This window comes from Tursiops truncatus, chromosome 4, assembly GCF_011762595.2.
Source record: "Tursiops truncatus isolate mTurTru1 chromosome 4, mTurTru1.mat.Y, whole genome shotgun sequence".
Taxonomy (NCBI): domain Eukaryota; kingdom Metazoa; phylum Chordata; class Mammalia; order Artiodactyla; family Delphinidae; genus Tursiops; species Tursiops truncatus.
The window spans coordinates 57,400,312-57,427,534 of NC_047037.1; the positions used below are offsets into that span (position 1 = coordinate 57,400,312).

General features: G+C 36.9%; 1 long non-coding RNA gene across 1 annotated transcript in view; it reads right to left on the reverse strand.

The window, feature by feature from the left end:
• Positions 1-27,223, reverse strand: part of LOC109551895 (uncharacterized) — a 592,297-nt gene that overhangs the window by 282,869 nt on the left and 282,205 nt on the right. Inside the window, exon 5 of the long non-coding RNA XR_002178594.3 lies at positions 13,376-13,496. This is a non-coding gene — a long non-coding RNA (uncharacterized lncRNA). The remainder of the gene's footprint in view (positions 1-13,375; positions 13,497-27,223) is intronic.

A 27,223-nucleotide genomic window follows, 5' to 3' on the forward strand; every position in this document is an offset into this window, starting at 1 on the left:
AACTTAATTAGGCATCAGAGAAATGTAAACTAAAACCAGATGAGACACCATCACACACCTTCCCGAGGGCTCAAATTAAAAGGACTGATAATAACATGTGTTGGTGAGGATGAAGTGCAGATACATACACTGCTGATAAGAACAAAAATCATACAACCACTTTAGAATGCTATTTGGTAGTCTCTGTTAGTATATTATGAATATAAGCACACTGTATGGTCTAGCAATTTCACTCCTAGACATACATCCAACAGAAATGCACACATATGCACACCAAAAACCATATATAAGTATGTCTATAGCAGCATTATTTGTAATAGCCCTAAACTGAAAACATCTCCAGAGTTTATAAAACATAATGTGAATTTAGAAATTGTGGTATATTTATAATGGTTAATTGGACAAATATTATGTTGAGAAGAAAAAAAGCCAGATACAAAACAATAATACAAAAAATAAGGGGGAAAAGTTGTCTATGGTATTAGAAATTAGGATGAGGGACTTCCCTGGTTGTTCAGTGATTAGGAATTAGTGCTCTCACTGCCAGGGCCCCGGGTTCGATCCCAGGTTGGGGAAGTAAATTCCCTCAAGCTGCGTGGCACAGTCAAAAAAAAAAAAAGAAAGAAAGAAAGAAATTAGGATAATGATTGCTATGTTATGAGTGAATATGAGAAGATATGAGTGAGGCTTCTGGGGTGCTGGTAATATTTTGTGACTAGGTGGTGCTTACATGTGGTGATTATTTTGTGATAACTCATCTAGCTATGTACTTATTTGTATTTTTTTCTGTATATATATAGTACTTCACTTTAAAAAAAAAAGTTTAAGAAGTGCATGTAAGTAGCTTGACCCTCAGTTATTATTTAAATAATTCCTTGGACTTCTGCCATCCAATGCTCACTTGCCAAATACGGTTGTGTCGGCAGTGCTGACAGAACTAGAGCAGGAGAGAGGATCCCTACATAGTTTGGCCCGAGGCTAGTTGGGACTCCTTGACCTTCAGGGGGAAGGTGATGGTTAACTGTCAAATTAACATCTATATTTTTAAACTTTAACTTATAAAAAGGGAAATATGGCTTAATTATATCCCTAATGAAATGTCATGCAATGTCTTGGTAAAGACATGGATGTTGAATCTATGTAAAATGAAAATTGCCTGACACTGTTAAAATACATATAATTTTGCTTGTGGCATAGAAAGTGCCACAGTTTCCCAGAACTAAGTAGATAAAGAATGTGTGTGATATCAGGGAAATAACTGGGCCCTGGTGGGATTGATCTATGGACAAGGCAATCAGTCTGTTTCCTAAGATAATTTTCATGTCTCCAAGGTAACATTACATGTTTAGCATAGCAAAAATATAAACAGATTGTTCTAGTTTACAGATGAGACATTTAAAAAGCTTAAATTGCCATCTACTTATTTAGTTATGAAATCATAAATTATTAGATAAAAAGGCTGAACTCAAAAGCTATGTATCACCTTCAGGGTCAAGTCATACTGCTCAGCGTGGCATATAAGTTTCATCATGATTTGCTTCTTGCAAACTTCTCCATCTTCCCACCTTCATCTCTGCCCACTCCATCCTCTCTTGACCCACTGTATACTCCAGTAGTTGCTAACTACTTCTAATTACTGAATATTTGCTCTTCCAAACTTCGAGACTTTGTGCATGCTCTTAACTCTGTACTGAAAAGCCCTTCCCTTAACTATCTGCCTGGAAATTTTGTATTCATCCTTTAAAAACTTCCTCAGTCTCAGAGATTAAACACTCCTTACTCTATTCTAACTGCAAACCATTTCTGTTTCCATTACTGATCTTATGATACTATTTTTTTCCTTCTCTCCTTTGATATTTAGAATTCCTTGAAGATATGGGTTACATTTTATGCATCTCTATACACCAACTCCTGTTCCAACATCTGGAGCATGGATAATGCTAAAGGAATATTTACTGAATGGAATTGAAAACAATTTGCTCTTTCACAAGCAATTTGCCAAAGAAGAAATTCAAATGGCCAATAAGCATATTAGGAAATCCCCAATCTCATTATTATTTAAACAACTGAAAGTTGAAATAATATACATTATTTTCTTCCTTACAGTTAAACACCTAAAAATATTATAATACTTGGGCTATTGCTGATGCACTCAGTTTGTTACCTCTTATCAAGTGCTTTTAAAAAGTTTATAAAATTTGACCTGTACCAAAAAAAAAAAAAAAAGGGGGGGGACTTCCCTGGTGGTCCAATGGTTAAGACTCCACACTTCCAGTGCAGGGGGCACGAGTTCAATCGCTGGTCGGGGAACTAAGATCCTATATGCCGTGCAGTGTGGTCAAAAAAAACCAAACAAACTTTGACCTGTAAATATATTACTAGATGTCCATTCTCATGAAACAATCCAACAATGTGTATATATTTATGCACTAATATATATTTACAGTGTTATTTATAATAAACAAAATGGAATATAAGCAAAGGGCCCAAAATTAAGGGAATAATTTAATCCCCTTAAATAATTGTGATACATCTCTATTGCTGAAAAGAAACACTTGTGCTAAACTCCATGACAGCAAACCAAAGCTTAATTGCAGTTTCAGCCACGCCCAGGAACATGACCTTTACCAGTTAATCTGGAATTATCTGATCAGCACTATTGAGGTAATCTGCCTGAGGGACCCCTGCCCTTCCCCTAAAGGAAGGTCACTTTGCCTGAAATAATCCTTTCTTTTGTTTATGACTTCCTTGTCCCACCCTCTTTGTGCCCTTAAAAACCTTCCAGTTTGTACAGCTCCTCAGAGCTCCTTTCTACTTTCTAGATGGGATGCTGCTCGATTCATTGAATAAAGTCAATTAGATCTTCAAATTTACTTGGTTGGAGTTTGTTTTTTAACAGTGGAAAATGGTGCTTTACAGTGTGTTTAATGACATGGAAAATGTGTATAATATAAAGTTACCCCCCCAAAACGAGATACCAAAATGCATATGTATATACAGTATCATTTCAATTGCATAAAGAAAACTTTTGATTAAAAGATTAAAGGAAAAATACACCAAAAAGATAGCAGTGGTGCCTCTAAGAAATGAAGTTAAGAAAAATATTTTTGCTTTCATAAACTTTCCTCTAGTTCCTAAATTCCTGTAACAGTCTGGAGAAAAAAGAATTCCCCTCAATTATGCTTCTTATATATAAATTAAAAACAAAACAAAATCATTTTTAATTTGAATAAACTCTAGATAGGGCATGCCTGATTATTAAAAATTCTAAAACACAGAAAATATTTTAAAATCATTTTTTATTACTGTCCAATGATCAGATAACTTGAATTGATCACTAAGAGGTGGAGCATTTCCCAGAGAAGGGAAGAATGTGAATCATCAAATATTTCTGAATCTGGAACCAGGTGGTGGGACAAACTCTCTCACATATTTCCTTAGTTATCTGCCATGGAAATACTACAGAGCAGATATCATTATTCACAGAATCACTCTAGTATATGACAAAGTCAGATTTTGATTCCAGGGCTATCTGCTAAAAAAGTATCATTCATTCTATTGCAATTAACACTCTAAGCAAAATAAGAGTTCACAGCCTGCTTTAATGAAGAGATAAAAATTATTTTTAGTGAGTCATACAATTTGTTTACTTAAAGCTTTTTATTAAATAGATTGAATTTGCTTCCTGACTCATAATTTATGCAAACCTTTTCATCAAGGGAAACCCTACTAGACGATGAATGCCTTGAAGGTAGGGACCACCTTACAAGCACTGTGAGTATGTTTTCCTCAGCCCAGCCTGCGGTCAGAAGCACCTGTAGGGATTCAGTAAGTATCTGATGAATTAAATTAATCAGACCCTTCAGCAGGAACTTAAATATTTCCAAGACAAAGTTACCCCAAATTTCAAATTAGGTCAAATTATAAAAATGAGGTTTTATTGTGTTTCATGCACACTTTTGTGAGCACCATTCTTAACCCTGACTGCAAGTTTTACTGTCAAGAGATAGGTCTCCCTTAAGATTTTAGTGCAGTGATTAAAACCCTCTCTTTCAAGATCTATGAAAAATTACAACACCCTATTTTAGGAGCAAGGATTAAGGGCTATTGACTTTAGTCTCTTCTAGAAACACTTGTTCACTGATTTTTGTGGTCATTACTACAAACTCTATCTTGTCAGGGGACCTCAAAGTGACTGAGATTTCAGAGAAACAATTCTTGACAAATATGAGCTTTGAGAACTGCCCCCTTTTGGTCAGCTTTGGGTTCTGTGCTGCTTTTGATGAAGGTTACTGAAATTAAAGACGCGCCAAAGATAAGACTTGGTAGCCAAATTCTCTTCGGACTCATTAGTTTCTTTATCTTTCTAGGAAAGCAATGCTTTGAGGAATATTTGTAAATGGGGAAGGGGGAAAAAGATGTCCTGAGCTCCTACTATGAATCAGGCATTGTATATACATTATTGCATTTGGAATCACAAAATTCCTATGAAGTAGGTATCCTTCATATTGCAGATGAAGAAAGCAAAAGTTAAAATAATCACTCAAGGACTCACAGCTAATAAAAGATTGAATAGAGTTTCTGAATTGTTTCTTTGCTGTCATATATACTCTCTGCCCTCTCTCTGGCTCGCTGTCTATTAGCAGAAACTATATTTCCCAGGTTCCTTTGTTGTGCCTTTTGGATGTATTCAGCCAAGGAGTAGGAGGGTAGGGACCTGGTGGAGAGGAAACTAAGTCCCCCGAGTTTATGAATAACTCTTTATCCAAAACTATATTCCCTTTTTTGTCCCGCCTCTGTTCCGCTCAGGATTGAGAAGTATTGAAGAAAAGGGGGGACTGAAACCAAGCAGGAACCTGTGAGGCCTTCCCAGGTACAAACACCCCTGTGCCTCCCTCCTCCCCCGCTTCTTGTTTGACCTTCCCTGAGATCCAAAGAGCAGACTCAAGCAGTTAATGATTAGGACAATAGAGCCACAGGACTCCTAGTTCCACCTGAAGAGATACAGATAACAATCTGATGCATATCTTTGAGTTGTTCTGCAGAAACTAAGACCCCCACCCAGTGGAGGATGGTGCCTACATGTTGCCTGCAAACACACGGACCCCAGACTGGTTGGAACCAGAAGATTGATGATTAAGATTCCCCAAACATCACTCTGTTACCTCACCATCAACCAATCAGAAGGATGTCCATGAACTGATTAGGCACCCTGCAACTCTCACCCCTAAATTGTTTTTAAAAACCCTTCCCTAAGAGCCATCAGCATCTTCTGAGCATTAGCTGCCTATTCTCCTTGCTTGGTGCCCTGCAAATAAACACCATATTTTCCTTCACCACAGCCTGGTGTCAGTAGATTGGCTTTGCTGCATGTTGGGTGAGTGAACCCAAGTTCGGTTCAGTAACAGAGACTAGGAGGCCACAGAAAAGTAGACAGGATAGTCCTACTCCTTGCTTTGCCTAGGCTAACCTTTCCAGAAGCAGCTCCACCTCCTTGGTGGCTCCAGGTCTAATGGGTCTAGCTATAGCTCTAGCTCCCATTAGATGGCCTCAGTTTGGGGCTCTGATAATCCACCTCCTCCCTGCCGCTTTAGTCTTAGGGGTTGCTGCTTCTTGTTCTTGCAAATCTCTGACTTGCCTGCCCTGCCCCCTTTCCCATCAGCTTCTCAGCCCTTTCATCAACTGTATAAACAATATTCTGCATGAAAACTCTAGCATTAAAAAAAAAAGAAGGAAGGAAGGAAGGAAGGGAAGGAGGGAGGCAGGGAGGAAGGAAAGAAGGGAGGGAGGGAGGGAGGAAGGAAGGAAGGAAGGAAGGAAGGAAGGAAGCAAGGAAGGAAGGAAGAAAGGAAGGAAGGAAGGAAGGGAGGGAGGAAGAGAGGGAGGAAGGGAGGAAGGGAGGAAACACCTGGATTGGTTTCTCTGCACTTAATTCATCCTTGACTGATAAAGATTCAAATTTGAATCTGTTTGATCCCCTTGCACGACCAACAGAAAGGTGATTTTTTTTAAGATAATGAGTGGTCCCACATTAACATGTAACAAGAATTTCTGTCTCTGACTCCATTTCATATATCCCAAGACTATTCAATGTCTTGTCACTATTTAAAACTATTTTTAAATAGTTTTTTTTTAAACATCTTTATTGGGGTGTAATTGCTTTACAATGGTGTGTTAGTTTCTGCTTTATATGTAACTGGAAACTATTACTGACGCAGCTATGTTCAAGATGTTTGTATATAAGTTAGTTACTGAAGTGTGGGCTGGATTTTGGCAGAGAAACATATGGAGCCCAAAAAGTATACCACGTAACCATGGATTTTAATGTTTTATTAAAACTCATTTCCCTTTGTCCACCAGTCCTGCAATTTGTCATACTGTCAGATGCTGAACTTGAAGCTTTTGCTACATGTTTTTAAAAAGGAGACTGAACATTCTCAATTGTCTAACCCACAAGCAATCTAAACTATGTTCTCCAGGCTTTAGAATGCTTTCAGGCAAGTGAAGATGCTCCTTTTCCTGAACTGTATATTATAACCAATTTGTTGAATGAGCCAAACTCAGGAGTGTGCCAGTAGAAACCAACCTATTTTTCTTCCCTTTTTCTTCAAGCCATTCAACAACCTGGTTTCCCCTCACGATTAGGATAATATGTCCCCCAAGTCCCATAGCTTCTTTAATCACTCTTATATGATACACAGATACTTCCTTTGTTTTCATATTAAAAAGCCCACTCAATGCACCCCAAGCCTAATTAATCACAAAATCCTTCCATTAATTAATTTAACAACTATTTACCAAACACCTATTTACCTGGTAGTATTCTAGGTTCTGTAGTTATAGCAGTAAATAAATCAGACAGAAAACCTTCCTCTCATGCAGTTCATGTTCTGGTGGGAAGATAGACAATACACACATGAAAAGTAAGCAAAATATAGAGCATGCTAATGATAGGTGCTAAGAGGGCTGAATTTTATTGATAGATAGGTTGATGATGATAAGGGGGGCTTTTCAAAGTTTTCAATACCTCACTCCCAGTTGATGACCTTGCTTTCTATTTGCCTGAGAAAATTGAAGAAATCAGGCAATAACTTTTACAAACTCCCATCACTGCATCAACCCGCCTATCAACATCTATGCCCATATACTCTGCCTTCTCTCCTGTTAATTTGGAAGAACTATCAACAGTCCTAGATAAATACAACCCCTCCACTTGTGCACCAGATCCAATCCCCTCTCGCTGACTCGAGAACACTGCTTAGTCACTCTCCTCTCTCTTTCCTGTGTCATCAATTTTCTCTTGCTCAGTGGCATGCAAACATCTCTCATCTTAAAAATCCTCTTAGCGTCCAGTTCTGCCTCCAGCAACCACCCCATTTTCTTTTAGAGCAAAACTCTTCCTTTCCTTGTCTATACTCTCTACCCTCAATGACTCTTCCCCTGTTCTCTTTAGAGTCTGTTCAAATTAGGCTTTTCTTCCCACCCCTTCACTGATATTGAAAGGTCACCAACAATCTCCATGTTGCTAAATACAGTGGTTATTCGTCCACCCTCATCTTGCTTCTTCTTCACCACCATTTTACAAAGGCCATCAGTCCAGCTCACTGAAACACATTCTTCACTTGACTTCCAGGACACACTAGCCTGGTTTTCCTTCCCTATTTCTGGAAGCACCTTCTTAATCTCCTTTATGTTTTCTCCTCATCAATCCATCATCTAAACACTGGAAGGCCCCATGTCTCAGTCTTTGAACCTCCCTTTTTTTCTATCTAGCCTAGGCTAGGTCTCATCTAGCCTCCCACTAATATCCAGAAGACTCCAAAATCCATATTTCCAGCCTTAACTTTTATTTTATTTTATTTATTTTGGGGGAAGTAAATTTTTCTCACTTTTACTTATACTTTCCCCAGATTTATTGAAATATAATTGACAAATAAAATTGCATAAATTTAAGGTATACAACATAATGATTTGATATACGCATATTGTGAAATGACCACCAGAATAAAATTAGTTAACACATTCATCACCTTACATAGTTACCTTTTTCTGTGTATATGGTGAGATCATTTAAGATTTACTCTTATTAGATTTTAAGTATACAATATAGTATTATTAACTATAGTCACCATGCTGTACATTAGATCCCCAGAACTTATTCATCTTATAACTGAATGCTTACACCCTTTGACCAACATCTTCCCATTTCCCTCAGCCCCCAGACCCTGTCAACAACCATTCTATACTCTGTTTCTATAAGTTTGATTTTTTTTTAGATTCCACATATAAATGACATCATACAGAATTTGTCCTTCTCTGTCTGTCTTATTTCACTTAGCATAATGCCTTCAAGTTTCATCCATATTGTTGCTAGTAGCTGGATTTCCTTCCTTTTTATGGCCTTTTAGTTTGATGGAGTCCTACTTATTTATTTTTGCTATAAGACCCATGTCAAGGAGATTTTTCCCTATGTTTGCTTCCACTTTTATGGTTTCAGTCCTTAATGCATTTTTAGTTAATTTATGTGCATGGTGTAAGATAATGGTTCAGTTTCATTCTTTTGCATATGGATGTTCAGTTTTCCCAACACCATTTATTTATTCTGAAGATTTATTTATTTATTTATTTATTTATTTATATTTAATTTTTTAAAATTTATTTTTTTTGCCATTGAAATTAACATACCTTTTGATCCCTTAATTCCATTTGTGGCATTAAAATAATAATGTAAATTTTATTTATTTATTTATTTTTTTAACATCTTTATTGGAGTATAATTGCTTTACAATGGTGTGTTAGTTTCTGCTTTATAACAAAGTGAATCAGCTATATTTATACATATATCCCCATATCCCCTCCCTCTTGTGTCTCCCTCCCACCCTCCCTTTCCCACCCCTCTAAATGGGCACAAAGCACTGAGCTGGTCTCCCTGTGCTATGCAGCTGTTTCCCACTAGCTATTTTACATTTGGTAGTATATACATGTCAATGTCACTCTCTCACTTCGTCCCAGCTTACCTTGCCCCCTCCCTGTGTCCTCAAGTCCATTCTCTATGTCTGTGTCTTTATTCCTGTCCTGTCCCTAGGTTCTTCAAAACCACTTTTTTTTTTTTAGATTCCATATATATGTGTTAGCATATGGTATTTGTTTTTCTCTTTCTGACTTACTTCACGCTGTATGACAGTCTCTAGGTCCATCCACCTCATTACAAATAACTCAATTTCGTTTCTTTTTATGGCTCAGGAATATTCCATTGTATATATGTGTCACATTTTATTTATCCATTCATCTGTCGATGGACACTTAGGTTGCTTCCATGTCCTGGCTATTATAAACAGAATTACAATGACCATTGTGGTACATGATTCTTTTTTTTTTTTTCCACACGCGGGCCTCTCACTGTTGTGGCCTCTCCCGTTGCGGAGCACAGGCTCCGGACACGCAGGCTCAGCGGCCATGGCTCACGGGCCTAGCCGCTCCATGGCATGTGGGATCCTCCCGGACCGGGTCACGAACCCGTGTTCCCTGCATTGGCAGGCGAACTCCCAACCACTGCGCCACCAGGGAAGCCTGATTCTTTTTGAATTATGGTTTTCTCAGGGTATATGCCCGGTAGTGGGATTGCTGGGTCATATGGTAGTTCTATTTTCAGTGTTTTAAGGAAACTCCATACTGTTTTCCATAGTGGCTGTATCACTTTACATTCCCACCAACAGTGCAAGAGAGTTCCCTTTTCTCCACACCCTCTCCAGCATTTATGGTTTGTGTAGATTTTTTGATGATGGCCATTCTGACTGGTGTGAGGTGATACCTCATTGTAGTTTTGATTTGCATTTCTCTAATGATTAGTGATGTTGAGCCTCCTTTCATGTGTTTGTTGCCAATCTGTATATCTTCTTTGGAGAAATGTCTATTTAGGTCTTCTGCCCATTTTGGATTGGGTTGTTTATTTTTTTTGATTTTGAGCTGCATGAGCTGCTTGTAAATTTTGTAGATTAATCCTTTGTCAGTTGCTTCATTTGCAAATATTTTCTCCCATTCTGTGTGTTGTCTTTTTGTCCTGTTTATGTTTTCCTTTGCTGTGCAAAAGCTTCTTTTAAGTTTCATTAGGTCCCATTTGCTTATTTTTGTTTTTATTTCTCTTCCTCTAGCAGGTGGGTCAAAAAGGATCTTGCTGTGATTTATGTCATAGAGTGTTCTAAGAGTTTTATAGTGTCTGGCCTTACATTTAGGTCTTTAGTCCATTTTGAGTTTATTTTTGTGTATGGCCAATACCATTTATTGAAGATAAACTCCTTTCTCCATTGTGAGTTCCTGACACCCTTTCAAAGATGTTGACCATACATGCATGGGTTTATTTCTGGGCTCTCTATTCTGTTCCATTGGTCTACGTTTCTGTTTTTAGGCCCATCCAATATTGTTTGGACACAGATTTTCCTTGACTCATGATGGGGTTACTTCCTAAATAACTTTTCCCAATAATATTTTCGTTGTAAGTTGAAAATATTGTTAATTGAAAATGATTTAACACACCTAACCTTCCAAACATCATAACTTAACTTAACCTATCTTAAATGTGCTCAGAACACTTACATTAGCCTACATGGGCAAAATCATCTAACACAAAACCTATTTAATAATAAGGTGTTCAATATCTCATGCAATTTAGTGAATACTATACTGAAAGTGATAAACAGAATGGTTGTATGGGTACAGAGTGGCTGTAACTGTATTGGTTGTTTACCCTGATGATCAAATGGCTGACTGGGAGCTGCCCAGCATCACGAGAGAGTATCCTACTACATTTTGCTAGCCTGGGAAAAGATCAAAGTTCAAAGTATGGTTTCTACTGAATGCATATTGCTTTCACACCATTGTAAAGCTGAAAAATCCCAAGTCAGACCATGGTAAGTCAGAGACCATTTTTTCTATGGCTTTGTAATATAGTTTGAAATTAGGAAGTGAGATACCACCAAGCTCTGTTTTTCTTTCTCAAGATTGTTTTGGTTATTCAGGATCTTTCTTGGTTCCATGCAAATTTAGGTTTTTTTTTCTATTTCTGTGAAAAATTCCTTTGGAATTTTTATTACGCAGTGCATTGAATCTGTAGATGGCTTTGGGCAGTGTGGACATTTTAATAATATTAATTCCTCTAATCCATGAACATGGGATATCTTTCCATTTTTGTTTCTTCTTCCATTTCTTTCATCAGTGTCTTATAGATTTCAATGTAGAGATTTTTCACCTCCTTGGTTAAATTTATTCCTAAGTATTTTATTTTTTTTGATTCTATTGTAAATGGGATTTTTAAAAACTTCTTTTTCAGATAGTTTGTTGTTAGTATATAGAAACACAACTGATTTTTGCATGTTGATTTTGTGTCCTGTAGCTTTACTGAATTTGTTTATTAGTTCTAGCAGTTTTCTGTGTAGTCTTTAGGACTTCATATGTATAATAAGATCATGTTATCTGCAAAGAGAGACAATTTAACCTCTTTGTTTCCAATTTGTATGCCTTTTATTTATTTCTCTTGCTTAAATGCTCTGACTAGGACTTCCAGTACTCGGCTGAATAGAAGTGGTGAGAGTGGGCACCCTTTAGCCTTAAATTTTATATTCATAAATCCAACTCCCTATTCAACATCTTCACCCAAATTCCCAATTGACATCTCAAAATTAACATGTCTACCTCAGAGTTCCCTTTTCCATCCCAAAATGTTCCAATTAAAGTTTTCCTCTGATCTTAGTGTAGGCCTCCTTGAGAGGAGGAAATGATATAGTTGGCATATTTTCTTTCCTCATTCTACTTCCTCCCCACTCTCCAGTTCCACTCCAGGATTGAACAAGGGAGGGAGGAGAGGAAAAGTGGCGGGAAAGACTCTCCCTGACTATCATGTATCTCTTGCTCTGTAATCTGAAAATTTAGTACAGTATTTTATAATACATTTTCAAAAAGAAAATGAATTAGGGGATAGAAGATGAGAAACAGAGGAACCAGCCAATAAGTTATTGCCACAATTCATGTGAGAAATAATGGTAGCCCAAACTAAGGAATAGTCATAGGAAGGGAAAAAAGTGGACAGGATGGTGAAGTTTTCAGGCAGTAAATTAGCCAGAAGTTGATGGCTGATTGGAAGTAACGAGTGGAGTGGGAAAAGTCAGAATGATTTTTAGGTTCTAGCTTTGGAGTCTGGGTGGATAGTAGTGACACTGAGATACAGAATACATGGAAAGCACACAATTTTGGAGAAACAGGAATAAATGGTTCAATTTCAGTCATATTGCAAGCTCATGTCTAATTGATACAAGAAGAAACTGGAGAAAGTGCTCATGTAATTTAAATACAGACGATAATTTTTCAAAATATGAAAGAGAATATGTCTGCACAATAACATGGTTGGAGGGCCTGAACTTTGCATTGAACCAAACTAAAGACCATCAAATATAGAGTACCTCCGTTTCCTACTCCTGATGGAAGAAACACACTTGAAACAAAAAAACACACCATTATAATCATTATATAGCTGTGGGGAAAAGGAAATGGGCTGGTTGGCATAATATTTTGCTGTAGAAATAAAGATGTGGGTGGTCTGCCCATGATCACAACCTTTTAAGACCTACATTGGGTTTAATGCCTTTCTGTAATCCAAGCCCTTGCATAAACCTGCCATCTTTTCCTTATAAATCCTACCCACTCCAATCCCAACCCCCACAACTTACTTCCAAAGAAAATGGTATGTATTTAGGGCAGTCAGTGAATAATAGCAAAAGTAATACCAGTGAGTCTTCCTGACAACAGCAGTTTTGGAGGCTTTAGGGCCAGTGAAGCCACAGGGAAGCTGAGCTGGAGACAGCTTTGGATAATGAATCATTATCAAAAGTGTGAGCTAAATTCTGATTGCAGAATCCTTATTACTGTGATGGTACAACAATCCAAAAAGAACACAGCTGGATTCTCAGATGACAGGTGGAGCTTACAATTTCTGGCTGAAGACAGTTCAATTTTTCAGTTATAAATTGAGCAAATTTGATGTGGACATCACTGTAAAAGGATACATGTGGAACCCCAATAGGTTATTATTACAGTGACTTTTTTTCTGGCAGTAAGATTCACTTTATCATCAGAATTTTACAGCATACGGAGACCCTCTATAGTGAACCTTCTCCACACACAGAAACTTTCTGGAATTTGACTAGTTTAACTTACTAAAAGTTCAGCTTTTAGATTTATGGTAAACAGTACCAGCATTAAAACCCTACAATTTGGCCGAAGACTGCATTTACAGTCTTAACTCTTTACTTACCTTCCTCAAACTCACACTTCAGGTGAAATGTTCTGCTTACTGCCCTCTGACCCTGGATTGCATTTTCCTTACCCCATTCTGGTCTTCTCTTCTTTGCTGAGCTCTTTGAAATCCAGCTCAACATTCTGACTCTTCTTCCATAAAACCTTGCTTGACTCTATAGTTTGAAGTGATTCTCACTCCTTCTGAATTCCTATAACAAATAGAGTAATTTATGGGAAATTTTTGTAAATAGTAACACACTTAAAAAATGTTTTATATATTGTTATGACACTTAGTGTCTCACAATTCTATTGGGAATTATTTTTCTGTTTATGAACTTTTATTCACCTGTGTTCCAGGGGAGCCCAAGACTACTGTCAGGTTTAATGACTTACCAGAAGAACTCAGAACTCAGTAAAGCTGTTATATTCCTGGATAAAATTTATTACAGTGAAAGGATACAGATTTAAATCAGCAAATGATGCATAGAACAGAGTCCAGGAGAAACCAGGTGCAAGTTACCCTCCCCCATTAAAGTTGTACAGACAGCACTTAATTCTCCCAGTTAACAACGCGTATGATGTATATTGTCAACCAGAGAAGCTCACTAGAACCTTGCTGTCCTAGGTTTTTATTGCGGGTTAGTACATAGGCATTCCATGCTTACATGACTGTAAGTCTCCAACCTCTCCCCCACACCCCAGAGGTCAAATTGACACAGCATGGCCCAGAGTCGCAGGAGAACAAAACGGGTAATCGCTGTAAATTTCATTGTTAGCATGAACTATCTTGTATAGCCCAAGGTCTCAGGTATACAAAGATACTCTTTTCAGGCAAAACATTCCAAGGGCTCAGAGATCGTCTCCCATGAGCTAGTCAAGGGCCAGTGCTTTCTCTGGAATGTGCAGGATTTGAACATGCCAAGCCCACTGGCTATATATCTTGTTTGGTAATATTCAGCTGTCCAAACATATCTTATGATTCTTGGGTGTCAGTGTAGAACAGGATCCATATGGTCTCCTTTGTATTTAGTTATTACTCAATAAATATTTGCATCTTTTGCATCATTATGCATCTTATATTCACTACACTTCATATACCAAATACATCATTCAGCTTCTGTTACAGCTTTTCTCAGCAGAGTAACATAAAGAATGTTGATTCTTGGCCAAATTCTCCTCTTTATCACAATGACATATTTCTATAGATATTTCATCTAAAAATCATGCAGCTAGAACTACTGAGCGACATTTTTCAATAGAAAGTGGGGATATGAAATGTGTAGAGTGCCCATTTGCATTGTAAAACTAGAAGAAAAAAATTTGAAACCTGAGCTCTATGAGGCCTGATGAGTCCCCCATCTACTTAGAATAAGGATGTTGAAGTTGCATATATGTTTTGGGAATTTGTAAAAAAAAAAAAAATCAAGTGGGAATTTGTAAAAAAAAAAAAATCCCACCCATTAAAAGCAGCCACAGTTAATATTTTTAAAGTAAGAAAAAAAAAAAACCCAGAATGACTAGCTTTATGGGAACAAATATGTTTTAGCTAAAAATACTGTTACTGAAGAATATCAAACCAGCTTCAGAGCTGGAGAGTGTGTGGGGTCAGAGGCAGACTAATAAATGTCATGATAGGAGTATGTGACTGGGTATCAGGACTCTTGTTATGACAGGGACACTATTGTGTGTTCACCACACCTTTAGGAAGACCATATTTCCTAGCTGTCATGATATTTAGGTTGAGGTCATTTAATTAATTCTCTGATGTGGAATCTAGCATGTCACTTTCAATCCTAGGCAGTTAAAAACAAGTGGAGGCTATGTGTTCCATAGTGTGGGACTGCTTGACTAGTACTGGACTTTATAAAAGAAGAAACAAATATATGTTGTATAAAGTCACTGCAATTTCAGGCCTTTGTTACTGCAGCCAAGCTTAGCCTGGCCTGGCTATTGTACCCAGGTCAGAAAAACAACTCTGCAATTAGCAGTATAACCAAAGGCAATATGCTTCAGCTTTTCAGCTGTTAGTTTACAGAGAACTAGTCTAAACCATGCAACCCCTTCAGGGTTGACAATGGACCATATGTCAAGGATAAATTAAGTCTGTTCAAGACACAGAAACCACCTACCTTTTAATATCCTCTCTCATATTTAATTCCTCTTTTACATTTAATATTTCTATTGATATTTTAGACTTTGCATTGAGTGAACCTTGACTTTATGGACAGAACTTCACCCATTAGTGGAGTGCAGAAATCTCCCTCACTACACCACAAGCTGAGAGAAAGGGTTAAATTAAAAAAGAAGGAAAACAAAGAAGTTAACAAAGCCTGCCCTGGTTATTCCAACTCACTTACTCTCCCTTCATCCATATACTTAAGGCCCTTTTTATATATTATATGTCCATTTATCCTTTTAAATCCTTAATGATATGGAGTACATTTATCCACTGAGTATGGAGACAAGCTCAAAAGTTCCTTAGTTTTTCCCCCAGTTCCATATTCCTCCCACCTGCCAGTTCTATCCTTAAGTCAAACTCCAAAAGTAATCCAGATTTTTGGAAGGAGGGAATTCAGCTTGATTCCAATTTTCTGGGTCTTATCATCTGAGAAGTAAATAGTTAAATAGAAGATTTGCAATTCCTCTCTCCCATTTCTGTCCCATTGGCAGGGGACACCTCCAGGAAAGAAAAAAGAATAAAAGATGACCTGGTCAAATATCCTTGTAAGCATACTAAGGTTAATGACCTCTAGCAAACAAAGTAATGCCATTTTCTAACAAGACAGTCCTCATCTGTAGCAGGATATACCTGTTATAAGATGATAACATACCTAGAATCTATGGATTTATATACATGGCTTCCTGGAAAATGTGATATAAACTATGTAACTATCTGAGCATAAAATGGAAATGTTTCATGGCCCAAAAAGTTCTTTCTCAATAAATGACTTAACTGCACAACTCATTGGAGACCTCATAGATTAATCTGGGACTAGGAAACATCCTGATGCAGCCCCCAAAAAAGGCCCTGATAAGATGTACTGACTATTTCAGATGTCTCCCTGCTTCACCTATGTCTCAAGATTACTTGTGCACCTGATATCATTAGTAAAACTTGTTCCTGGCAAAATTCTGATTCATGTGTCTGATTTGATAATCCAATTCTTTGTATTATCTCACTATCCAATCAAACTTATGCTTCTCTGACTCTAGCCTTGAGCCCAGCCTTGAAAAAACTACTCTGCTTAATTCTTGGGATCCAGTCCCTTCTCTATAGCACAGCTCTGCTAACTAGCTCTTCCCTGGTTTGTCTCCTGAAACCCTCTCTTGTTAAACTTGTTGAGGACCTCAAACTTTGCGGGACCAAGGTCCTACATTTTTCATGCAAGTCTCTACCAGAGATTTAAATTTTTTAAAAGAGCCTAGCACAATGACTATCAACTTTGTATCTATGGAAAGATATGACTGGTTTGACTTACATGCCTGGATATAAGAATAGCACCCATTCCTGGGCATTGTGTCCCATGTTGTACCCACACTGGATCCCTTATATGCTGAGTCTTCCAGAGGACTCTGCCAAACTTTAAATACTATGTTCTGCTGTTTCTTCAACAGCCATTGATGCCGTCTTCCCACCTAGATGGAAGACTAATTTCAGGTTCAGCCCTCCCTAATCTGCCCCGGTCATGCCCTATATCTGATAGGGACTGTATCTTACAATTTAACTTATATCTCACCTAGTCCACAGAATACATAATAGATACATAATAACTGCCTGTGGAGAGGGCAGACAGCAGAAGCAAGAAGAATTACAATCCTGCAGCCTGTGGAACAAAAACCACATTCACAGAAACATAGACAAGATGAAAAGGCAGAGGGTTATGTACCAGATGAAGGAACAAGATAAAACCCCAGAAAAACAACTTAATGAAGTGGAGATAGGAAACCTTCCAGAAAAAGAATTCAGAATAATGATAGTGAAGATGATCCAGGACCTCGGAAAAAGAATGGAGGCAAAGCTCGAGAAGATGCAAGAAATGTTTAACAAAGGCCTAGAAGAATTAAAGAACAAATGCCTAGAAGAATTAAAGAACAAACAAACAGAGATGAACAATACAATAACTGAAATGAAAACTAAACTAGAAGGAATCAATACCAGAATAACTGAGGCAGAAGAATGGATAAGTGAGCTGGAAGACAGAATGGTGGAATTCACTGCTGTGGAACAGAGTAAAGAAAAAAGAATGAAAAGAAATGAAGACAGCCTAAGAGACCTCTGGGACAACATTAAATGCAACAACATTCACATTATAGGGGTCGCAGAAGGAGAAGAGAGAGAGAGAAAGGACCCAAGAAAATATTTGAAGAGATTATAGTCGAAAACTTCCCTAACATGGGAAAGGAAATAGTCAATTAAGTCCAGGAAGCACAGAGAGTCCCAGGCAGGATAAACCCAAGGAGAAACACGCGGAGGCACACAGTAATCAAACTGACAAAAATTAAAGACAAAGAAAAATAATTGAAAGCAACAAGGGATAAACAACAAATAACATACAAGGGAACTCCCATAAGGTTAACAGCTGATTTCTCAGCAGAAACTCTACAAGCCAGAAAGGAATGGCATGATATATTTAAAGTGATGAAAGGGAATAACCTACAACCAAGATTACTCTACTCAGCAAGGATCCCATTCAGACTTGATGGAGAAATCAAAAGCTTTACAGAGAAGCAAAAGCTAAGAGAATTCAGCAGCACCAAACCAGCTCTACAACAAATGCTAAAGGAACTTCTCTAAGTGGGAACACAAGAGAAGAAAAAGACCTACAAAAACAAATCCATGACAATTAAGAAAATGGTAATAGGAACATAAATATTGATAATTACCTTAAATGTGAATGGATTAAATGCTCCCACCAAAAGACCCAGGCTAGCTGAATGGATACAAAAACAACACCCATATATATGCTTTCTACAAGAGACCCACTTCAAACCTAGGAACACATACAAACTGAAAGTGAGGGGATGGAAAAAGATATGCCATGCAAATGGAAATCAAAAGAAAGCTGGAGTAGCAATACTCACATCAGATAAAACAGACTTTAAAATAAATTAAAAAATGAAGCTGGAGAAATCAGACTCCCTGACTTCAGACTATACAAAGCTACAGTAATCAAGATAATCTGGTACTGGCACAAAAACAGAAATATACATCAATGGAAAAGGATAGAAAGCCCAGAGGTAAACCCACGCACCTATGGTCAACTAATCTATGACAAAAGAGGCAGGAATATACAATGGAGAAAAGACAGTCTCTTCAATAAGTGGTGCTGGGAAAACTGGACAGCTACATGTAAAGGAATGAAATTAGAACACTCCCTAACACCATACACAAAAATAAACTCAAAATGGATTAGAGAGCTAAATGTAAGACCGGACACTATAAAACTCTTAGAGGAAAACACAGGAAGAATACTGTTTGACGTAAATAACAGCAAGATCGTTTTTGATCCACCTACTAGAGTAATGGAAATAAAACCAAAAATAAACAAATGGGACCTAGGGCTTCCCTGGTGGCGCAGTGGTTGAGAGTCCACCTGCCGATGCAAGGGACACGGGTTTGTGTCCCAGTCAGTGAAGATCCCACATGCCGCAGAGCGGCTGGGCCCGTGAGCCATGGCCGCTGAGCCTGCGCATCCGGAGCCTGTGCTCTGCAATGGGAGAGGCCTGAATACTGCAAAAAAAAAAAAAAAAAATGGGACCTAATGAAACTTAAAAGCTTTTGCACATCAAAGTCAACCATAAACAAGACAAAAAGAGCCCTCAGAATGGGAGAGAATATTTGCAAACCAATCAATGGACAAAGGATTAAGCTCCAAAATATATAAACACCTCATGCAGCTCAGTATTAAAAAAACAAACAACGCAATCAAAAAATCGGCAGAAGCCCTAAATAGACATTTCTCCAAAGAAGGCATAGGGATGGCCAAGAGGCACATGAAAAGCTGCTCACCATCACTAATTATTAGAGAAATGCAAATCAGAACTACAATGAGGTATCACCTCACACCAGTTAGAATGGGCATCATCAGAAAATCTACAAACAACAAATGCTGGAGAGGGTGTGGAGAAAAGGCAACACTCTTGCACTGTTGGTGGGAATGTAAACTGATACAGCCACTATGGAGAACAGTATGGAGGTTCCTTAAAAAACTAAAAATAGAATTACCATATGACCCAGCAATCTCACTACTGGGCATATACCCAGAGAAAACCATAATTCAAAAAGACACATGCACCCCAATGTTCATTGCAGCACTATTTACAATAGCCAGGTCATGGAAGCAACCTAAATGCTCATTGACAGATGAATGGATAAAGAAGATGTGGTACACATATACAATGGAATATTACTCAGCCATAAAAAGGAACGAAATTGGGTCATTTGTTGAGATGTGGATGGACCTAGAGACTGTCATATAGCGTGAAGTAAGTCAGAAACAGAAGAACAAATGTCATATATTAATGCACAGATGTGGAACCTAGAAAAATGGTACAGATGAACCAGTTTGCAGGGCAGAAATTGAGACACAGATGTAGAGAACAAACGTATGGACACCAAGGGGGGAAAATGGCGGGGGTGGGGTGGTGTTGGTGGGATGAATTGGGAGATTGGGATTGACATATATACACTAATGTGTATAAAATGGATAACTAATAAGAACCTGATGTATAAAAAATAAAATTCAAAAAAATTGCCTGTGGATAGAGGTAAGATAAAGAACCCACCTAATAACTACAAATTACTTATAATTTCTATGCACCAGGCTCAGTGTGAGTAACATTACTGTATGTAATTTTAAATACTCAAAAAAGATCCTGAAAATGGACTATCATTTTAGTGATGAAGAAAACGAGGCTTAGAAACATCTGCTTTATCCAAGGCTTTCCAGCTAATAGAGCTAAGATGTAGAGACAGGCCTTTCTGGATTCAAGGCCCATACTTGCCCATGACACCATAGAGTCTCCTTTTACATTCTTCTTTATTTGATTATCATCCAACTTTATCCAGAAGAAAAAGTGAAGTAAAGGAACTTTATCAACTGAGTGTTGAGAATTCATCAGAAATAAGTAACTATCTGATTTAGGGTATAAAGAAAGATGACACAGGGTTCTTGGGATCTAGGAACAACAGAGGAAGGAAAAGCATGTGACAGAAATCACTTCATATTAATTTGCTTCCTACTTCATTTAAATTCCTTGTGAAGAGGTCCTCACTTTTGTTTAAATTGCTTTGTTTCCTATTTATTGTTTTCTAACACACAATGAAAAAATTCAATTTAATCATGGGCCACATGGTTTTCATTTGGAGTGTCCAAATTAGAAGAAGTCACATGGCTCTAGACGCACGTTAAAAAATTATTTACAATTATTTACAGTTCAATCCTGTCAGCAATGGATTTTCACACTCATACACGGAACCTAATTCAGAGGCTCCTCAAGTGAGAAGTTCTATTTTTACATTTAACCACTGAAGAGAAAGCATACTTGGCAGAATTACCTTCAAAAATGAACGTAGAAATGTGCTGAAAGTTAGTCAAAAAAGAACATCTACCTTTTAAAGTAGATAAGCGTAGAAATCCATATGCCTGATCCTTTTGGGGTCTTTGAGAAAGCCCAGTTGATTTCTTTAGTCACTACACAATACCTTTTGGCACTAGATCTTAATCTCCTAAATGATTTATATATTTCAGTGCCCAGGAAATATGCATTAGTTGCTTAATAATGTTTCTTAACAAATGTTTGTCAACTAAACTGAAAACATCTCTGCCTCTGGAGGAGGAAAGGAAGGGGAGGAATAGTAAGAGAAAGAAAGAATGTAAAAAACAACGTTTTACAATTTCTTCTTTTTCTGTGTTCCTGTAGAACTACTAGATATAATTCATTTACCCAATGAATATTTACTTAATACCTATTATACATTCAAAGGGGAATAAGAGGTGATAAGAGAAACATTATCTTTGTTCTTCTGAAACTTACAGCATATTGGGAGAGACAGTCAGTAAATAACCACAAAGACTAAAAAGGAAAAGTTCTATGTAAGAAAAGCATTAAGATGCTATGAGAACATCTAACGAACAGACCGAATCTAACACAGAGAGTTTGGAAAGGCATCCATTAGAAAGTAACACTTAAGCTAAAAAAACAGAGTGGAACTAGCCAGGCCTCAAAATTTGGTAGTGAGGCTGAAGGAGGATTTAATAAAATCTAAGTAACTTTTGAAACTTTGTAAACAGTTTAACTATATATCCTTAATCAAAAGAAAATAAAAATTGAAACAAATGTTGAACTCTTTTTAGTAGATTTATTTTTTATAGCAGTAGAGCAATTCTGAAACTTTTTTGTGTGTATTATAGAACAGAAAAGGTAAGTAAACATATTGAGGTTAGGAGCCAGTGTTCTCACTGCAGGGGGGAGATACAAATAGAATAAGGATAGTAAAGAAAGAACCCTATGGAGTTTGGATGGAATGGAAAATCTCAGTATAAATGTGTGTGTGTGTGTCTCTGTGTGCTGTGGAGAGTGTGTATTTTCTAGCTTTCTTTGCTGAAAGGAAGCAATAAAATCCATTAGCAAGGAGCACAACTAGCACACAAATCTCTATTTCTAAATAGCTTTCCATACTAAAAGGATCCAGAGCTCCTTGGAAAATAAGGAAGTGCTAAAAAATATGGGAACATGATAAAGGGACCAGAAGTACTTTAAAGGAGGCCCACTGGCCACATCTGCAGCAATTTAGCACAAACTAAAGATAATAATCCATTGAATAAAATAAGAATCCATTACTCTATATTAATGATGATGATGATAGATAGTAGATAGATAGATAGATAGATAGATAGATAGATAGATAGAAGAGAAGGAAAAGTTGTGTCTTACAAAAGACTGCCAGAGGGAACAATGGACTTAGAAAATTATAATTTTTACATTCATTATATATGTAAAAACTTGATTCAGGCAAAATTAATAACTGGCTGCTATATATAAAGCCTTTGAAGGTAAGGACTACTAAAAAGAGTAAGAACCAGCACAGGGTCTGGAACCTAGTAGCACTTATCTATGTATCTGTCTATCTATCTATCTTTTAATTTTTATTTATATGTGTTATATATTTATATTTATTATTTATAGAATTTAAACTGACCTGTCAAAAGGAAACCCTCAGAAAGAACGCCCTTGGTTTCCATCTATGAATTCACACAGGAGAAAGAAGGTGCCTCTCTCCACATACATACCACGCTTCAGTGCAAACCCAACTGGCAAGTACCAAGCATGACCATTTGTTCTGTTACACAATGTAGGAACAGAGCCTAGGGTCTCTGAGCTTTACAAGGGCTTACACAAACACTGGACAAATGAAATATATATATATGCATTGGTTTCAAAACATGAATAGGAGCAAAGTCTAAATCTACAAATAATTAATTAAATATTTAAATAAATTATAGCGTGTCAACTTCATTCTTAGAATTCACAAACATTGTTTTTATATTTGAAAGTAATTTTTAGGTTAGACTTTCTCACTTCATTAAGAATTCCCTAGTATATGTAATTACTGTGAAGAAATCAAAACTGATTTTACTTAATGAATTACTTAAAACTCTTCTCTTCTACCACCTTCTATGGGGTTTCTGTCCATGTAATGATGGTGTCAGTTAGGCCAGGTGAGGTAACATGGATGGATAAAAATTTCATTTATGCACAACTAAGTCAGTAGAGAATACCATGTCATTGGTAGCCAAGAAGTTTCCAAGCAGGCAGGTCCCAATTTAACTCAATATCCCAAATTATTCTTACCCTTATCTTTTATTGCCTAAACCCAATCCAAAAGCCCAAGATCTTCCCACCAGAAGGGGGAGGGGGAGTCTTGTGTGGTTCCACCTCTAATTATTAATTTTGTTATTTTCATGGAGGCATTTCTCATTATAATAACATTATCATAATATAGGTTTTAGTTACCAAGGTAGCCAGAAGGAGTGATTGTGTAGCTGACTTTTACTTATACCCTCTCCTCCATTTGGTCAAAATTCAACTGTGTTCTTGATTCAGTCTTCTTGTGATGGCAAGAACATTACAGCTTTCAGGTTCCTTCTCCTTATTTTGTGTGTTGTTAAAAGATATTTCCATCCTATACAATTTTTCTTGAAATTATAAACAATGCATTTTATTTTATCTATTGAGCCTTTATAACCTTTTCTTCAACATAAAAAATTCTGTTTTTGATCAATTTTGTGATTTGATAGGAGTCAAATAATTCCAAAATTAGAATTTATAACACTTTTCAAATCTTCCTGGTAAAAATATATATTAATATGGTATGTGATATATGCTGATATTTTGATACCATACAGGTTTGGGCTTCTAAAATAAGTGGGCCAACCACAGGGCAGACAGCAGAAGCAAGAAGAACTACAATCCTGAAGCCTGTGGAACAAAAACCACATTCACAGAAGGACAGACAAGATGAAAAGGCAGAGGGCTATGTACCAGATGAAGGAACAAAATAAAACCCCAGAAAAACAACTAAATGAAGTGGAGATAGGAAACCTTCCAGAAAAAGAATTCAGAATAATGATAGTGAAGATGATCCAGGACCTCAGAAAAAAAATGAAGGCAAAGCTCGAGAAGATGCAAGAAATGTTTAACAAAGGACTAGAAGAATTAAAGAACAAACAAACAGAAGTGAACAATACAATAACTGAAGTGAAAACTACACTAGAAGGAATCAATACCAGAATAACTGAGGCAGAAGAATGGATAAGTGAGCTGGAAGACAGAATGGTGGAATTCACTGCTGCAGAATAGAGTAAAGAAAAAAGAATGAAAAGAAATAAAGACAACCTAAGAGACCTCTGGGACAACATTAAACTCAACAACATTCACATTATAGGGGTCCCAGAAAGAGAAGAGAGAGAGAAAGGACCCGAGAAAATATTTGAAGATATTATAGTAGAAAACTTCCCTAACATGGGAAAGGAAATAGCCACCCAAGTCCAGGAAGCATAGCAAGTCCCATACAGGATAAACCCAAGGAGAAACACGCAGAGACACATAGTAATCAAATTGGCAAAAATTAAAGACAAAGAAAACTTATTGAAAGCAGCAAGGGAAAAATGACAAATAATATACAAGGGAACTTCCATGAGGTTAATGGCTGATTTCTCAGCATAGAACTCTACAAGTGAGAAGGGAGTGGCACGAGATACATAAAGTGATGTCAGGGAAGAACCTACAGCCAATATTACTCTATCCAGCAAGGATCTCATTCAGATTTGATGGAGAAATCAAAAGCTTTACAGGCAAGCAAAAGCTAAGAGAATTCAGCACCACCAAACCGGCTCTACAACAAATGCTAAAGGACCTGCTCTAAGTGGGAAACACAAGACAAGAAAAGGACCTACAAAAACAAACCCCAAACAATTAAGAAAATGGTCATAGGAACATATATATTGATAATTACCTTAAACGATAATGGATTAAATGCTCCAACCAAAAGACACAGGCTTGCTGAATGGATAGAAAAAAAAGACCCATATATATGCTGTCTACAAGAGACCCACTTCAGACCACACATACAGACTGAAAGTGAGGGGATGGAAGAAGATATTCCATGCAAATGGAAATCAAAAGAAAGTTGGAGTAGCAATATTCATAGCAGATAAAGTAGACTTTAAAATAAAGAATGTTACAAGAGACAAGGAAGGACACTACATAATGATCAAGGGATCAATCCAAGAAGAAAATATAACAATTAAAAATATATATGCACCCAACATGGGAGCGCCTCAATACATAAGGCAACTGCTAACAGCTGTAAAAGAGGAAATCGACAGTAACAAAATAATCGTGGGGGACTGTAACACCTCCCTTACACCAATGGACAGATCATCCAAAATGAAAATAAATAAGGAAACAGAAGCTTTAAGTGACACAATATACCAGATAGATTTCATTGATATTTATAGGACATTCCATCCAAAAACAGCAGATTACACTTTCTCCTCAAGTGCGCATGGAACATTCTCCAGGATAGATCACATCTCAGGTCACAAAGTAAGACTCAGTAAATTTAAAAAAACTGAAATTATATCAAGCATCTTTTCTGACTACAATGCTATGAGATTAGAAATGAATTACAGGGGAAAAATCATTAAAAACACAAACACAGGGAGGCTAAACACTACGTTACTAAATAACCAAGAGATCACTGAAGAAATCAAAGAGGAAATCAAAAAATACTTAGAGACAAATGACAATGAAAACACGACAATCCAAAACCTATGGGATACAGCAAAAGCAGTTCTAAGCAGAAAGTTTATAGCTATACAAGCCTACATCAAGAAACAAAAATTTCAAATAAATAGTCTAACCTTACAGGTAAAGGAACTAGAGAAAGAATAAACAAAACCCAAAGTTAGCAGAAGGAAAGAAATCATAAAGATCAGGGCAGAAATAACTGAAATAGAAATAAAGAAAACAATAACAAAGATCAATAAGACTAAAAGTTGGTTCTTTGAGAAAATAAACAAAATTTATAAACCATTAGCCAGACTCATCAAGAAAAAGAAGTAGAGGACTCAGATCAATAAAATTAGAAATGAAAAAGGAGAAGTTACAACAGACACCACAGAAATACAAAGCATCCTAAGAAACTACTACAAGCAACTCTATGCCAATAAAAAGGACAACCTGGAAGAAATGGACACATTCTTAGAAAGGTATAACCTTCCAAGAGTGAACCAGGAAGAAATAGAAAATATGAAGAGACCAATCACAAGTAATGAAATTGAAACTGTGATTAAAAATCTTGCAACAAACAAAAGTCCAGTATTAGATGGCTTCACAGGTGATTTCTATCAAACATTTAGGGAAGAGCTAACACCTATCCTTCTCAAACTCTTCCAAAAAATTGCGAAGGAAGGAACACTCCCAAACTCATTCTATGAGGCCACCATCACCCTGATACCAAAACCAGACAAAGATACTACAAAAAAAGAAAATTACAGACCAATATCACTGATGAATATAGATGCAAAAATCTTCAATAAAATACTAACAAACAAAATCCAACAACACATTAAATGGATCAGACACCATGATCAAGTGGGATTTTTCCCAGGGATGCAAGGATTCTTCAATATACGCAAATCAATCAATGTGATACACCATATTAACAAATTGAAGAAGAAAACCATATGGTCATCTCAATAGATGCAGAAAATGCTTTTGACAAAATTCAACACCGATTTATGATAAAAACTCTCCAGAAAGTGAGCATAGAGGGAACATACCTCAACATAATAAAGGCCATATACGACCACCCCACAGCAAACATCATTCTTAATGGTGAAAAACTGAAAGCATTTCCTCTAAGATCAGGAACAAGACAAGGATGTCCACTCTCACCACTATTATTCAACATAGTTTTGGAAGACCTAGCCATGGCAATCAGAGAAGAAAAAGAAATAAAAAGAATACAAATTGGAAAAGAAGAAGTAAAACTGTCACTGTTTGCAGATGACATGATACTATACATAGAGGATCCTGAAGAGGCCACCAGAAAACCACTAGAGCTAATCAATGAATTTGTAAAGTTGCAGGATATAAAATTAATGCACAGAAATCTCTTGCATTCCTATACACTAATGATGAAAAATCTGAAAGAGAAATTAAGGAAACACTCCCATTTACCACTGCAACAAAAAGAATACAATACCTAGGAATAAACCTACCTAGGGAGACAAAAAGACCTGTATGCAGAAAACTATAAGACACTGATGAAAGAAATTAAAGATGATACCAACAGTTGGAGAGATATACCATGTTCTTAGATTGGAAGAATCAATATTGTGAAAATGGTTATACCACCCAAAGCAAT